The following is a 16182-nucleotide window of genomic DNA, read 5'->3' on the forward strand; positions in this document are numbered from 1 at the left end:
TTTAGCACTATGGGTGTAGTTAATTTATTTGCCCATTTTGCATGTTGACATGGGTATTGTTCAACAGCTGTTGCCTTAATTTATCTGTGGTTGGTTTCAGGACAGTTTGTAGTTGCTAATAGAAAGGACTTTTCTTTTTAAGTAGTATGTGGGTATTCAGCAGTAAGTTATACCTTTGTAGATTAGTGAGTACATTTTGGTTTCAGGAATATTAAGTAGGCATTTGCAAGATTTGCTGGTAATCTTTGTTTCAGAGTAATGGATGTATCATTGCATTCAAACTATGCACTATTTTTTTAAATGTATGCAGTGTAGTGACCTGCACTGGGTGTGGCACCTGTGTGGTAGATTATGCCTACTGTTGTCAAGGTTTGCTTGCCAAGTGTTACTTGTCGATGTGTGAAGCTAATAAGCTAGCAGTTGTTTTTGGTTCCATCTGCATTGTATTGTAAAAGCATTATTAGAACATATTGGCTATGTGATTGTAATTGTAAAGTGGAACATTTATCGGAATTGCAAGAAGTACATAATATGCCATGGTTTGCATTTTGTACCAGCTTTTGAAATGGAATGGATTCACAGTTAGGTATGGATACATACACACAGCACTCATTAGGGACATGTTTCTGTACTACATGGTTGCAGAGAGTGCATGTATGTTTCCACTTGTATGAAATCTGGAAGATTTCATTTATAGGTATGTTTTTGCTTAACAGTACTTGCAGTAAGTACATTAGAAATTCTTGTGGATCTTCTTGGGTGTTTAGAGAGAATCTCCCCATTCCTGCTCAGTAGTCTAATGCCTGTCTTATTCCAGAAACACTGTACGTGTTGTCAGGATTGTTTGTTGCATTTCTGTGAAGGACTAATATTTGCAAACACAACTGGTCTACACTGTTTAAGTAGATGTTTTCAAGAATTAGTAGCAATTGGAATAGAACATTGATTGCTACGTTTGCATAGCAACAGTTTTATTGGAAAATTTGAGTCATTTCATTGAAGTCCATGAGGTTTCTTTGTGGAGGTAGTGGCCTTTTTTTGAGGAGTTTTGAGGAATATGAGCTGATTTCAATTTTTTTGGTGGTAGTATTGGGAGATTCTGTATAAGTTCTGCTTGCATGAGTTTTCTTTTAAAAGTTTGTGTTTTTGAGGAACATGATACATTTTCAGATGGGGTGTGTAAAGTGCACATAGTCTCAGTGGTCGAAGTGGGTGGGAGCGGTCAGGAGCGGTGCTCATATACTTCTTTTAAATAAGTTTTACCGTTCCCATACTTTTATTTTCAAACTAAACCATTCCAGAACGATTTCATTTTAAAATGAAAGTGTAGGAAGAAGTTGGAACTTGCACTTTCAGTGCACTGCACTGGACGTGCCTTAAACAGCAAGTGCATAGGTTTTGGGGTTTGGATTGTGCGTGGGGGGTGGCAATGGGGTTTGTGGGGAGCAATGCAGGCCAGTAGGGAACATAGTTCCACTACTTCTTTTCGTACTTCGTACACTTCGGCCACTGCATAGTCTATTGTATTCTACAATACAAGGAATGTCAGCATTGACTTTACTTGTATCAAAATTGACTAGAAATAGTCCTTCAAGTGTATATAGATGTGATAGTGCAAAGTAACTCATGTCTTCATTAAAAACTGTGCTGCCAATATCAATCAACGCAGGGTTAGGCTTTGCAATTTATGAATGACGACTGTGTATGTCACAGATAGAGCAAACTGTTTTCTATGTACATACATGTCTGGAAAGATGGAATTGGGCTGTTGAACGTCCTATCCTTTTTTCTTCTGAAAGGTGGTCGAAGTGAACATTGACAAACTGAATTGTGTTGTCACATGAGTATGTTTGGAAGCCAACAACTGTATCCAGTGCTCCATTAACTAAACCGTGCTCCACATCAAGGTCATGCTTCAGCATCACTCTATAGTTTAAACACAGTGTTAACATTTTCTCTAAACCAGCTGTGTTAGAGATAGTGTTTTCTAAGGTATTTAGTCATGCTGTGACATGTTGACAAATAGGTAGTGTCATACCGTGTACGTACAGTTTGTCTATGGAGTGAAGATAGACCAATCTGAATACTTTTCAAAATGTTTGGATAGGTGAGGTCTGCAGACTGGCACATGTTTTCTGTTAGTTCTTTGTATTGGAAATATTGCCAGAGATTTACATTTCCTATGCTGTCTAGAGTTTTACGACACAGCTTTTGTCCTAAGGTTTTAAAAATAGGTTCTGGTAACTGGTGTTAACTGAAGAAGATCTCCAAAAAACAGTAACATGTTTTCCACCAAAGAGTTGGTCATAGTCTGTTTTAAGGACCTCTTGCAATCTGAGGTGAATCAAAGCCAACATTAGGTTGGAGACCATGCTCACCTGATCTATTAGGAACATTTTCATTTGTTTTAAAACTTTGCGTAGCTCCATAGCAGTTTCTGGTGAAAGTTCGTAGTAGTATAATTTGTTTTGGTGCTCTAATGGAAGGAGTAGCAATTGGTGTAAAGTGACACCACCTGTGTTGTAGGCCGCTAAACCTGTGGAGGCATTTACAACAGCCGAAAGCTTGTTGTTTGTTAATTGTTGGAGGAACTTGCTGATGATTTTTATTAAGAATGTCTTTTGCTGAACCAGCTTGACCACTTACATAGAGCAGTACAGGTTTATAGTCTTGACAGGTACACGTTTTACTTTCGTGCTGTACACCATGTTCAATTGCTTCAGTTACTTCTAGGAAAATGCTACGCTGCTCATTGTTAAGTGTGATTTCAGTAAAGCAAAGTCTTCTGTAGATTGCTCATACTGACACATGGTGTTTTATACTTCTGTCATGGCTAATTCTGCCTCATTTGGAATAAGTGGTTGTCCAAGTGGTTCTTGGCTTCCTGTTAGAGAAGGTTGACTGCTCTCAGGAGTGTCTACATTTAGTTGTTCTTGAAATTCTTCCTCTTGTTGGCATTCATTGTCCAACATGGTTTGTACTGTGGAAAATGTATGTCTGTTATAGTGTTTTCACTTGCATTGAAAACATTGTCAAGGAGGCATGGGTGCCTAATAAATCTTATTCCTTTCTCCATGGTTTACAAAGTTGGAGTAGGCACATGTAGTATAGTTATTTATGTTGAGGAGTTTTTAAAGATAGCTTCATATGATTAATGAGGTTCACTTTGGTAAGTTTAACCAGGCTACCCTCACAATCTATGTAAAATTCCCAGAATGCACACTGACAAAGGAGACTGCATGTATATTCTATGCATATTTAACAGAATGCACTATTACTGGAAAAACAAACAAATGCATGTCCACATTGAGAACGGTGCCATTTGAAATGTGGATTAATAGGTGTGTTAAGGGGGCAGTGGTTGTAAAAATGACAGAATGAATGACGAGAATAACAGTTTGCACATTACAATGAGTGATATGGGTAAATGAAAACTTGGACAGCACACAGGTTTGCAAGTGAGGCTTGATCATAGCAGATGGTAGAAATTACAGTATTTTTTTTGTAGGTTATACAGGGTTAGTAGTAGGTACTCTGTTCATATACATGTATAACAGGTTTGTAAATGTACTGTGTACAAAATATTCTTTCCTGTAGCTTGTGTTAATGCATGCGGATGTGGATGAATCTAGAAGTGGAAATCTGAGAGAGTTTTACAGTAGTTTTTGCTGTAGGTGCTTTGCAATCACGGGAGACTTGTACTCAGAGTGATGAAGAGTACATCTAAAGTGCTGAACTCAGATGACAGAGTTAGATGTGGAGTTCTTGGATGTCATTGGTGGATGGTTGAGTGACTGCTTAAAAGTACCAATGAGGGAGTGGTGCACATATTTAAGTGGAAAGGGAAGAAGGGCTGCCCCTTTGTTACAGGGTTTGCGGACACTGCGGTTGTCCACGGACAGGGTGTGCACCATCCGGGGCTTCTGAGCATGCATGGCATGGAAATGGGACTTGGAGGATTAGCCAATTAGGAGCTGAGGGTTTCATTCATAGGGAGAGAAGAAAATCATTTTTTTCATTGCTGTGTGTAGTAGAGATGGCTGTGGTCCCGGAGATGGACAGAGTTAGTGTGTGGATAGTGGGAGATGGTTTTATCACTAACCTGCAGTGGTATGCAAAGATGTGTTGGGATTTCTGCCAATGTTAGATTGCAGGAAGTGGAGGCTATGTGGTGTGATGTGCCAGGGGGAAATTTGGAAGCTGTGTTTACACTTTGTAAGGATATGGCTGTTTTCAACACTCCAGATATCTTGGTGGTTAACTGTGGAGGAATGTATTTGGGCTATCTGAGTGCAATAAGCTTCCAGGGTTCACTGAAGCAGTTGGTAAAGGAAATGGCGTACCTATTTCCATCTGCAAAGATATTTGTTTTCCCAAACACCACCTAGGACTACATGGATGTCTTGTGGTGTCTTTAATCCTCAACAAGGCATGGCAAGATGTATTGTTAATGAGGGAATATCTTCTTTCATGTATTAAGTAGGCATGTGTAATACTTTAGATTAATTACGAGAATTGAAATGACCAAAGGGTTACCTTAGAGAAACACCAGTCGTATCTCTCCTACGCTTCCTTCTTCGGAAATGGTTTCCAACAGGGGTAGAAAATGAGTGCCTCCCTGAAACCCTTCCTCCGCCTCGAATACAAGGATTAAGGAGGGGAAGGACTCCAGGGAAACCCTCTGGGGAAGAAAACCCTGTGTTGATGGCCCCTGGATAGATGTTGTCTGTCTGGCGAGGTTCTTGGTACCCAGAATATCCGCTGAAGGTGAGCCGTCTGAATAAAGACAGAGGAAAGTGGTAAGTTGAGGCAAGGATATTAGAAGGCAGAATATGGGTAGAGGAAATGAGGAGTACCTGATTGAAATGGGGAACCACTTATCAAGCTAGATTGCAGGTCTCCCGATGAGACGCGGACAGGAGTAACCTCGGGGGAGTCCCAGGAAGAGAATTGTTCTCATATCTCAATGCTGCAGATCGTACCCTGCTTTTCCCTGCTTCGCACGACAGGGAGGGAGTCTCACTAGCGAACCGATCAGTGAGGTTCAGCTCGAAACGAATGGGGCTAAGGAAATCCGCTTGAGTCTTAGATGTTGTGCAAAAGTTGAGAGAAGGATTCAGGTGAAGCGTTGTTGTGGAGGAGTAGCAACGCATCCGCGCGTTGTCCGCAGGATCAGATGAACCGGCTCCGGCGTCGGGGGGCGGTCCTTCCGCCGCGCGGCCATGGTGTACGTCTAGACCCACACCCTCTGTAGCGGCGGCCATCTTGGTAGTAAAGATGGCCGCAATCCGTCTAATAGACCATCTATGCCACAGTGACCACGGTCTTCGCAGGGGCGTGACAGTATGCCCCCTCCGAAGGGCAGGGGCCCCCGGCTTTCCCGGATGGTTACGGAAGAACCGGCGAACAAGAGCTGGTGCATGTACTGCAGATGCAGGTTCCCAGGAACGGTCAGCCGGAGAATAACCCTGCCAATCAACCAAAAACTGAAGGCGACCTCGAAAGATGCGAGAGTCACAAATATCCGCCACCTCATATTTAGGACCCGACGGGGTAGACACCGGAGAAGGGTGAGTATTCTTCAATCTTGAAAATCGATCACACACATCCTTCTTTAGTTGGGACACATGAAACACGGGATGAATCCGGGACCAAGAAGGAGGAAGCCTGAGTTTGAAAGCAGAGGAACCCAACTTCCGCAGAATGGGAAAAGGTCCGAAATATTTAGGAGACAGTTTGGATGGGACCAGATGCCGTGGTAAGAAACGAGAGGCCAGCCATACCAAATCACCCGCCTTCAGGGAGGGTGCTGGAGAACGGTGTTTGTCTGCAAACCGTTTGACTCTATCCTGAGCTTCAAGTAGCGAGGATTTAGCCGCCAAATGACCTGACTGGATAGCTTGAAGTAGGTTATCCACATCTGGAAATCGTGACGAAGAAGGAAGGCCAGTAGGAAAACAAGAAGGGTGAAATCCATATGAGCAAAAAAAAGGACTGGAACCCAGAGCGGAATGACGGGAATTATTATAGGCAAACTCCGCCAATGGTAATAGAGAAACCCAGTTGTCCTGTGAAGCTGAGATGTAGCAGCGCAAATAGCCCTCCAATGTCTGGTTCAGTCGTTCCGTTTGGCCGTTGGTTTGAGGATGGAAGCCAGAACTCAATGCTCGGGAGATCTTGAGACTTTTACATATCTGTTGCCAATAACGTGAAGTATATTGGGAACCACGATCGGAGATGATAGTTTCTGGAAGCCCATGGAGCGTGAAGATGCGTGAAAGGAAAACTTTCGCCATCTGGGCTGCAGTGGGAATGCAAGGTAGAGGAATAAAGTGTGCCATCTTCGTAAAGTAGTCGATTGTAACCATGATTACCGTACAACCATCTGAGATAGGGAGTTCGACTATAAAATCTGTCGAAATTATCTGCCAAGGTCGATCAGGAATCGGCATCAATGATAGAAGACCCACTGGGCCCGACCGAGGGGTCTTTGTTTGTAAACACATAGCACATGCCGACACATAGTCTCTGATATCTCTGCTCATCTTTGGCCACCAGAAATGGCGTTGAATCAAATCCTTGGTATTAGTCATACCGCGATGTCCTGCCATCGGAGAATCATGACAGAGTTGAAGTACCACTCTTCTTAATTCTTCGGAGGGAATGAATAACTGTTTGTTTCTATAGAGGCTTCCTTGAGAGGAGTTAAGCCTCCAGAGAGCGGCAAACCGTGGATTGGCCTGTATAAATCGAGAGGTATCCATAGCTACCAGTTGAAGAAAGGTGGTGATTTCCTGCAAAAATTTGGCTTTGGGAAACAAGGGTTCGGAACGGAAAGGAGTGGTAGAGTTGTAATCCTTTCTGGATAATGCATCTGCCTTGAGGTTAACTCTTCCCGGTATGAAGGAGAAGATGATATCATAGGGCGAAAAAAAATGGGCCCAACGAGCTTGGCGACTATTTCGGGTTTGAGAGTATTGTAAGGCTCGGAGATTGCTGTGATCGGTCCGTACTTCGATGGCAAATTTGGCCCCTAGTAACAGATGGCGCCACTCCTCAAAGGCTCTCTTGATAGCTAATAATTCCTTTTCGAGGACCGAGTAATTGATCTCTGAAGGTGAGAGTGTCTTAGATAGATAGGCCACAGGGCACTCCTCTCCTTGTTCATTTTCTTGCAGTAGTACTGCACCTACAGCATGATGCGAGGCATCCGATTCTACAATGAACTTCTTGTTTTGGTCTGGGGTCAGGAGTATAGGTTCCTTGGTGAAATCTTCCTTGAGACTCTCAAAGGCTATTTGAGCCTTGTCTGACCAAAAGAACTTTGCATTTTTCTTAAGGAGAGCCGTCATAGGGAGAATCTTCTCTGAATAGTGGGGAATGAAACGCCTATAAAAGTTGGCGAATCCTAAGAATCTCTGCAGGTCTTTAACACACTGTGGAACTGGCCATTCCGTTATAGCAGAGACCTTTCTGGGATCCATGGCAACTCCTTCGGTGGATAGTATATAACCCAGATAAGCCACTCTGTCCTTGTGGAATTCACATTTGTCTAGTTTGCAAAAAAGATGATTCTCCTCCAGTCTCTGTAATACTTCCTTCACATGTCGGATATGGTCCGATATGGAAACTGAGAAGACCAGTATGTCGTCCAAATAGACTATAACGGTATGTAGAAGGATATCCGAGAATATGTGATCCATAAAACGTTGGAAAACAGCTGGTGCATTGGAAAGTCCGAATGGCATCACTTTGTATTCATAGTGGCCCAAAGGAGTACGAAAGGCGGTTTTCCATTCATCCCCTGCGCGGATTCGGATAAGATGGTAAGCTCCGCGTAGGTCTAGCTTGGTAAATATCTTGGCACCTTTTACTGCCTCTAGAATATCTGGGATTAGTGGCATCGGGTAGCGATCCGGAGTGGTGATCTTGTTCAAACCCCGATAATCTACACATGGTCTGAGTTCTGTCGAATCCTTCTTGGGGATAAAGAACAGTGAGGCGCCGGCAGGAGAAATGGATTCCTGAATGAGGCCGTTATGTAAATTCTTCTGGAGATACTCTTTTAGGACTTCCCGTTCGCGTGTTGAAAGTATATACATGCGCCCAAAGGGGATTGGAACACCCGGATCTAACTCTAGGGCGCAATCATCTCTACGATGGGGAGGTAATTCGGCGAACTCAGAATTGGAAAATACTACTTGAAATTCTTGGTAGTCAGGAGGTATTTCCTGGATGTTATGTAACACCGAAGTAGTGCAATTCCTTTCTTGGACGGAGTGTGTAGAACAAAACCCCAACGCTCCACCAGAAAGGCAGTGAGTAAGGCAATGTTCCGATCCTAGAAAAATTGTGCCGGCCTTCCAATTGATGTATGGATTATGGGCTCTGAGCCACGGTAATCCCAATATCAAGGGATAATGTGCAGTGCGAATGACATCGAATACGATAGTCTCTTGATGAGAAGCAATCTTCATTTGAATAGGTCTTGTTTGTTCCCGGATAGGACCGGAAGTCAGTGGACTTCCATCAACAGATTCTACTGGAACAGCAATGGTTTTAAGGGAGCATGGTATATTCTTGTCATTCTTCCAATGGGTGTCTACAAAATTTCCCGCGGCTCCGCAATCAATCAATGCAGGAACCAATATTGGCTCGGAAGTGCCCCATTCCAATGAAACCTGTATGGCAATCATGGGAGGATCGGGAGTGTCTGTGACTTGAGAAGTTACTGACATGGATGAGGAACCTGTTATTGGCTCCCTAGCCGCGGTTCCCCAAGCGGTTGGGAGGAAGCGTTTCCCTGTCGTTTGGTAGGGGTGAGGGGGCAATCCTGTACTGGGTGGTCCTTGGACCCACAATACATACACAAGCCCTTAGCCCTCCGTCGATTACGTTCTTCCAAGGTGAGTCTACCTCTTCCTCTTGTGATCCCTATTTGCATAGGTTCATCAATTGGGGTTTTCATAGGACTAGAAGGGTGCATAGTAAATGGTCTCACAGAACGGTTTCGACATCGCTCTCTGAGCCTTTCCTGTAGACGGTAGTCCATTTGCATCACTAATGTACTCATTTCCGCTAGGTTGGGAGGTCGAGACACCCTAGACACCTCGTCTTTAAGTTCCTCATTCAAACCCCTACGAAATAGTGTTATCAGAGCATCATCAGCCCAAGAGGTTCCAGCAGCAAGCTGTTTAAAAGAGGTGATATATGACAGTAGATCCTGTGATCCCTGTTTGAAGTCTAATAATTGCTCTTGGGAAGAAACAGTGATCTCTTGTCTGCTAAACATGGACCTAAGACTGTTCAGAAAGGCGGGATAGGAGTCAAGCAGAGCGTTGTTTGTCACAACCAGAGGTGTAGCCCATGCCAATGCCGGTCCAGTCAAGTTAGCTATCATATGTCCCACCTTGTCACGATCATTCTGAAAGAAGGCCGTTTTAAATGAAAACTGGACAGTACATGCTTCGATAAAGGCTTTAAGTTTGTGGGGATTCCCATCATATAAACCCCCTGGAATAGGACCGGGAGGTAATTCTGAACAACTAGGTACCCTTCCAACCTGTTGTCTCAAAAATGCATTTTCCTGCTTTAATGCCTGCACTTCCGCAGTCAAAGACTGGACAGCAGAAATTAATTGCTGCTGTTGGGCTGCGTCCATGGTATCTCCTAGAACTATCGAGTTCTTTAAGGCAACCGTTCAGCACCTGGGAAGACCCAGTATTTTCTTTTTCTTTTGGGCGTTGCTAACTGTAATACTTTAGATTAATTACGAGAATTGAAATGACCAAAGGGTTACCTTAGAGAAACACCAGTCGTATCTCTCCTACGCTTCCTTCTTCGGAAATGGTTTCCAACAGGGGTAGAAAATGAGTGCCTCCCTGAAACCCTTCCTCCGCCTCGAATACAAGGATTAAGGAGGGGAAGGACTCCAGGGAAACCCTCTGGGGAAGAAAACCCTGTGTTGATGGCCCCTGGATAGATGTTGTCTGTCTGGCGAGGTTCTTGGTACCCAGAATATCCGCTGAAGGTGAGCCGTCTGAATAAAGACAGAGGAAAGTGGTAAGTTGAGGCAAGGATATTAGAAGGCAGAATATGGGTAGAGGAAATGAGGAGTACCTGATTGAAATGGGGAACCACTTATCAAGCTAGATTGCAGGTCTCCCGATGAGACGCGGACAGGAGTAACCTCGGGGGAGTCCCAGGAAGAGAATTGTTCTCATATCTCAATGCTGCAGATCGTACCCTGCTTTTCCCTGCTTCGCACGCCAGGGAGGGAGTCTCACTAGCGAACCGATCAGTGAGGTTCAGCTCGAAACGAATGGGGCTAAGGAAATCCGCTCGAGTCTTAGATGTTGTGCAAAAGTTGAGAGAAGGATTCAGGTGAAGCGTTGTTGTGGAGGAGTAGCAACGCATCCGCGCGTTGTCCGCAGGATCAGATGAACCGGCTCCGGCGTCGGGGGGCGGTCCTTCCGCCGCGCGGCCATGGTGTACGTCTAGACCCACACCCTCTGTAGCGGCGGCCATCTTGGTAGTAAAGATGGCCGCAATCCGTCTAATAGACCATCTATGCCACAGTGACCACGGTCTTCGCAGGGGCGTGACAGCATGTTATAATTTCAAAATGACAACCTTTTGGAAGATGGTGTAATATATTTGTGATGGAATGACTTTCACAGATTGCGGTAATGCAATATTTCTTAGTATTATTTAGGACTCAATCAGAAGGTTGTTGTGAAGTCATGTAGCAGAAACAATCTGAAAAAAGCGCCCCCCAAAAAAGCTCTTTTCAGAGCCACCATCATAGAGGAAATGTGCTACTTGGTTGCAATGTCTGTCCCCACCCTCGCCATTTGCACGATATGTCTGCAGGCACTGTGGTAGTATGTGGGCATATTGTGCCACATCCAGGGCTTTTGAGGCTGGCAGGTATGGAAATGGGACTATGCAGGCTAGGGGATTGGTTAATAAGGTTTTCTGGGTGTAGTGTGTAAGGAGAGACTGTGCCAGAAGATCTGATTGCTGAAATGAGAGCAGATGGCTATGAATATGGCTGTGTCTTTTAGGAGGTCGAGTGTCTGGATTTTGGGAGACTCATGGATACAATGGTTGGAGGTGCATGCACAGAAATATGGAGTGGCTACAGATCTTTGATTCCATCATGTAGATGTGCACTGGTGTGCAGTACATGGAATGAAGTGGTTGGATTTGGTTCCTCTTTGTGCCACTTTGGTGACATACCATCATCCAGACATTATTATTATTATTCATTGTGAAGGGAAGAGTTTAGGCCATGTAACTGGAATTTCATTGCAGTTTGCGATGAAAGAGGCACTTGGGAAACTCATGGACATGTTTCCAAACTCCCAAGTAATTTTTCCTTGTATCGCACAGAGACAAATGTGATTGCGCACTTCTTTAATTGGTCCGCAAATGGAGAAAGCGAGACGCAATGACAACAAGGCTATTTGCGCCTTTTTGAGAGATGTTGGAATGTCCTCTTTCTACAATGAAAATATTATGTTTCGTAGCACAAACATTTTTCGCAGAGATGGAGACCATCTAACTGATGCTGGCAATCAGCTTTTTCTGCAAAATATGCAAAATGCATTGCAGCCTTTTTTGCAAGTATAGCAAGTTTTTTTCCAGTATGTTTTGGCCACTTAAAACCTTCCAAAAACAAACATACACTACAAAAAGGCTCTTTTCAAAGCCACCATTTTCTCCTGGAGAACAGTCCAATGTTTTTCATAGTGCCACCACCCGTCATTTTTTAAAGGTTCTGTATACTCTCTGCAGACTTTACAATTTGTACAGGGGGCTGCACCATTTCATTGGCACTTCTATTTTTAAACTGTGAAAGGTGGCTCTGAAAAGAGCCTTTTTGGGGTTTTTGTTTTATATTATTGTTTTGTGATTTTATACATGACACACTAGGAAAGGAAGGGAAGGGAGGGTAGTGAAGAGGCACCAACCACAGGGATAATACAGGGCAAGTGGAGAGAGGAACATGTTGAGTGGGACTTACTTAGGTAGGAGGCAGACTTTCTCATGATCTTGGACCGTAGCCTGAAAAGCACTTCGAAGTGTCTTCCCCTGCAGAGTACTGCATCACAGTATATACACAATATAGTGACCCTTGAAAGCTAAGGGTCTTCTGCATTATGTATGGCCTGTGATGCTGCTTCATGGATGCACTGTCCCACAGGAGTGTCTCTTTTGGTAACAGGAGCAGATTCAGAGCATGTTGTAGAGAAACTCAACCTACTACTTTGATCGCAGGGGATGACCCTCCGAATTGCTGCTGTGTGAAATGATCTTAGGTGTTGCTGCATGGAAGTTGTCCCATAGCTATACAGACCCAGTTTGCCACAACTGAGCACCATGTTGCACTCAGTACAGCACACCTTGTCTGCACATGCTTTGGGTACCTTTCCAACGGTAGCAAAGAGCATCCACACCCAAGAAACACATGGGCGGCAGTAGTGGGGACTTCCACTGCCTCATTCTCATCATCCTCTTCATCACTCTCTGCATCTCCACATCTGTTCCCCTCTCCAGGCCTCCAGGCCTTTGGTAAGGTGATGGTGTTGGAGGGGTTGGGTGGTGCTGAAGCCAAGGTAGCTGCAGAAGTTGAAGCCATGGTTGCTATCTGAGATATAGCACAGGTCAGCACAACAAGTAGAGGTATTTCTTCTCCAACTGTGGCACAGCGCACACAGTACAGGAGGCAGAGGTCAGCAGCCAATCGAATAGTGGATATCTGAAATATTGAGCAATGCTCTCTCTGGTAGCCAAAAACAGAATGAGGAGCAACTCTAGGTTGTGGCCTTTTACAGGGTGCTGGGGAGTGCTTTGTGGACAGCCGTGCTGTACGCTGACAATTCAAACAACAAAAAGGGTTCAAAAAGTTCCAAAAATAATCCAGATCGGTAGGGGCATAGTCTGGGACCTCTACAAGGGTGATGTTTCATTGAAAAACATCTTGGATTGCTAAGAAAGTGCTTTTCAGGTGTCCGGGGGCCACAACTCTGTCCACGGTCAAGGGCCTACGCTCAGCGTGGGTGCGGTCACATGATGACGGCACAGACACATTCGCGAATATGGCGACTGTCCGTAGGACAACTATTGCATGGGATCAATTGTACGCATGCGCACAGATGTTCTACAGACAGGGGTTGGGTCCCCAAACTAATTTAAAGTGTGATAGACGTGCAGCAGACAGTTACGGACAGGCAAAATGTTTGTAGTACTCCGAGGATAGGATGCGCATGCACACAAGTGTCCGCCGGACAGGGTTGGGGTCCCAAAACGAATTAAAGGTGCATCACAACTTTGCAGACATGTGGGCAGGTTATGTGTTCTACGGACACTTCCATTTTGTTTGCAAACAATAGCTACAGGGAGAGTGCCCTTAGGACACCATCCATTTTGGTTAAATGTGGACAGGTGGACAAATTATGTGTCCTACGGATACCTCCATTTTGATTGCAGATAGTACAAACAGGCATAGTGTCCATTGGACAGCACCATTTTGGATAATTGTGGCCATCCTGGACAGTTGTGCCAACCGCAGACTCCCAAGCAGCCATAAAAAAAACAAGCACAGGCACATATAGGAACAATATACATAATAATATATTAATATACAAAAATATAGAAATTACGAAAGAGAGGGGGATGCAGAAATAGAGACATATACAGGGGAATTAGGTTTTTCTACATGTAGGGTGGTAGGGGAGGAAGAGATTGAGGTCTCATCATAACATTTTTGGTGATCGGGAGTTTTTTGGGGATGGATGAATGGGATAGAGAAGGGGTTCAGGTGCATGTGGGACAGTGATAATGATTTTTTTCCATGATATGGTTTTATACAAAGTTCTTCAAAATAATGAAATTGTTCATTAATTGATCAATGTTTTGTTCTAAATGCTGTAGATGATTTTCCACAGTGTCTGTTTCTTGTTCCATTACTACATGATGTGTTCTTTGAGTATTAGTCTTATTTTCTGTATGTACTGTTAAAGAAAATAAAATGTGTTAGGTATATGTAAAATAATGGGTATTACTTGGCTTACTTTGAAAACTGCAGTGTGTACCATTAGTATCACTGTTTTCACTCATTTCATCCTCGGGAAAATTTTCTTCAAGCCACTTCAGAATGCTAGCCATTTCTGTGCAAAAAAAAGATACATTATTTTTGAGTGTATCCTACTAAAGAAAGTTTATAACTATACAAATTAATGTAGTGTAGTTACCAGTTTGTTTTTCAGTTTTGCTGTTACTGCTTTGTAGGTGTGCTGTTGATAGTTGGTTTGCAGTTTCTGTTTTAAGCATCAGTGAGGCAATTCTGCTGGAGACATATATATATTTTTTGGTATGTTCCATTATGTTTCATATCCTATCTAATGCAGTGTTAGTGCCTTATATATAAAGTTTGTACTTCATATTCATTTTTTAATGTAATTTATTTATATGCTGCTCTTTGAGCATGTTCAGTGTGTTTGTTGTATGATACAACAATGTAAGATACCCCTGAGCTTTTGCACAGTGTTGATGTTGACTGAGTCCGCGGACATTCGCATAGTACACGGACATTGCAGGAATTACCTTGGGACGGGGGTTCAGTATGTTGTATGGTATATCTATATAAACTAATGGCATCCTGGTAAAAATCTATCAAATTCATGATATCTATAACTATAATCAGCGAAAACAAATTGTTTAAGGGACATCATTGTTAAGTTGCGCTACTAATAATCTATGAAATTCAGTGAAAAACTTTGTAGTAGGTAATAATGCATCACTTACCACATACTTGTACTACTACACACAAAACATAAAGAGACCACACTGCATACAAATATGGGGCTCATACAGGGAGAGTAAAGTGAAGTAAGCAAACAAGAGGCAGTATCGTTAGCAACTGTGTATAAACTAAATGATTATCTTCATGCATAGAATTGATTACAGGCCTGCATCTTCCCCTATGTATGTGCATCATAAGATGCGATTGCACTCTAAGGAAAGTAATGTGAGAATGGCAACGTCTACAAATGTAATACCTTTTGAATTTTAAGTTTCTGACTGCCAGTAAATAAACCCACCTGGCATAGATATGTCAGTGAACAAAAAAGAAGGTGCTAGACATGTGATGTCATCAATGATGTCATCAATGATATGTGTGATGGCATCTTTGATGTCATGGGTGTTATTCTTAGCAGTGCACTGTGGTGGTGCAAGTTATGGTTGCTTAGCTTACCATAAGTGGCGAATTTCAGTTTTTTTTTTATTTTACCTGTAACCATAACGTCCCTTTAACAAAGTTTTTTCACTGAATTTGATAGGTTTTTAGTAGTGCAACTTAAACATAACTTCCCATTAGCCACTTTTTGGGAGGCTTATAACTTTGCACCCCCTGGACGAATCCTCTTCAAACTTTGCAAAAAATTATATGGTTTGGTGAGGTTTCGTGCAGGGGGGGGTGTAAAGTTATAGGCGGGTCCCACATTTATTTTCCATAGACTACATCGAGAAAAACTTTGTGCAAGCGTATAGCACAAACCAGTGGACGGATTTTCACCAAATTTTCAGCAGGAGTGCCGGCTTTGTCCCATAAGCATACTTTTGTAAATTGTGTGAAAATCTGTCTAGTAATTTGTTTAAAAACAGGTAAAATGTAGGTCACTCAAAATTAGTGATATCTGGCTCTGCTTTACGGTCCCATTTCTCTTTTTGCTCTGCGGTCATAACTACGATTGGGCCGGAGGGCGGCTTAATGGCCACAGATATTGAACACTCCTGGTGGTTGGCTGGAGGGAAGCGTGATGAGAGCCATTATTTTTGGTACCGCCCACCATGTTGTATTCAAGGATAGTGCAGCGGCGAAAGGGGCTCAAAAAAATGCTATGCAGCATCTGGGGGTGGGAAGACGGACTGGAAAGTGTGAGGGAGTGAAAAATGGTTCATATGTTGTATTTGTGTAGGTGGAAGAAGACGGTGTTGTGTGCGCGGTGTCCGCAAATCCTACGACAGTTCGCGGGTAACTCCTCAGGTGAGTACCTTCTGTGGTGACTGCAGGCAGCCTTCATTAGGGTAGCATAGGTGCTGAGGCCAGCGCTTTCTGTGGTCACTGCAGGCAGGCTTAAATGGGGAAGGGGAGTGGATTGCAGATGATATGAG

The sequence above is a fragment of the Ambystoma mexicanum genome, chromosome 12 (assembly GCF_040938575.1).
Source record: "Ambystoma mexicanum isolate Mex_15411 chromosome 12, UKY_AmexF1_1, whole genome shotgun sequence".
Lineage (NCBI taxonomy): Eukaryota > Metazoa > Chordata > Amphibia > Caudata > Ambystomatidae > Ambystoma > Ambystoma mexicanum.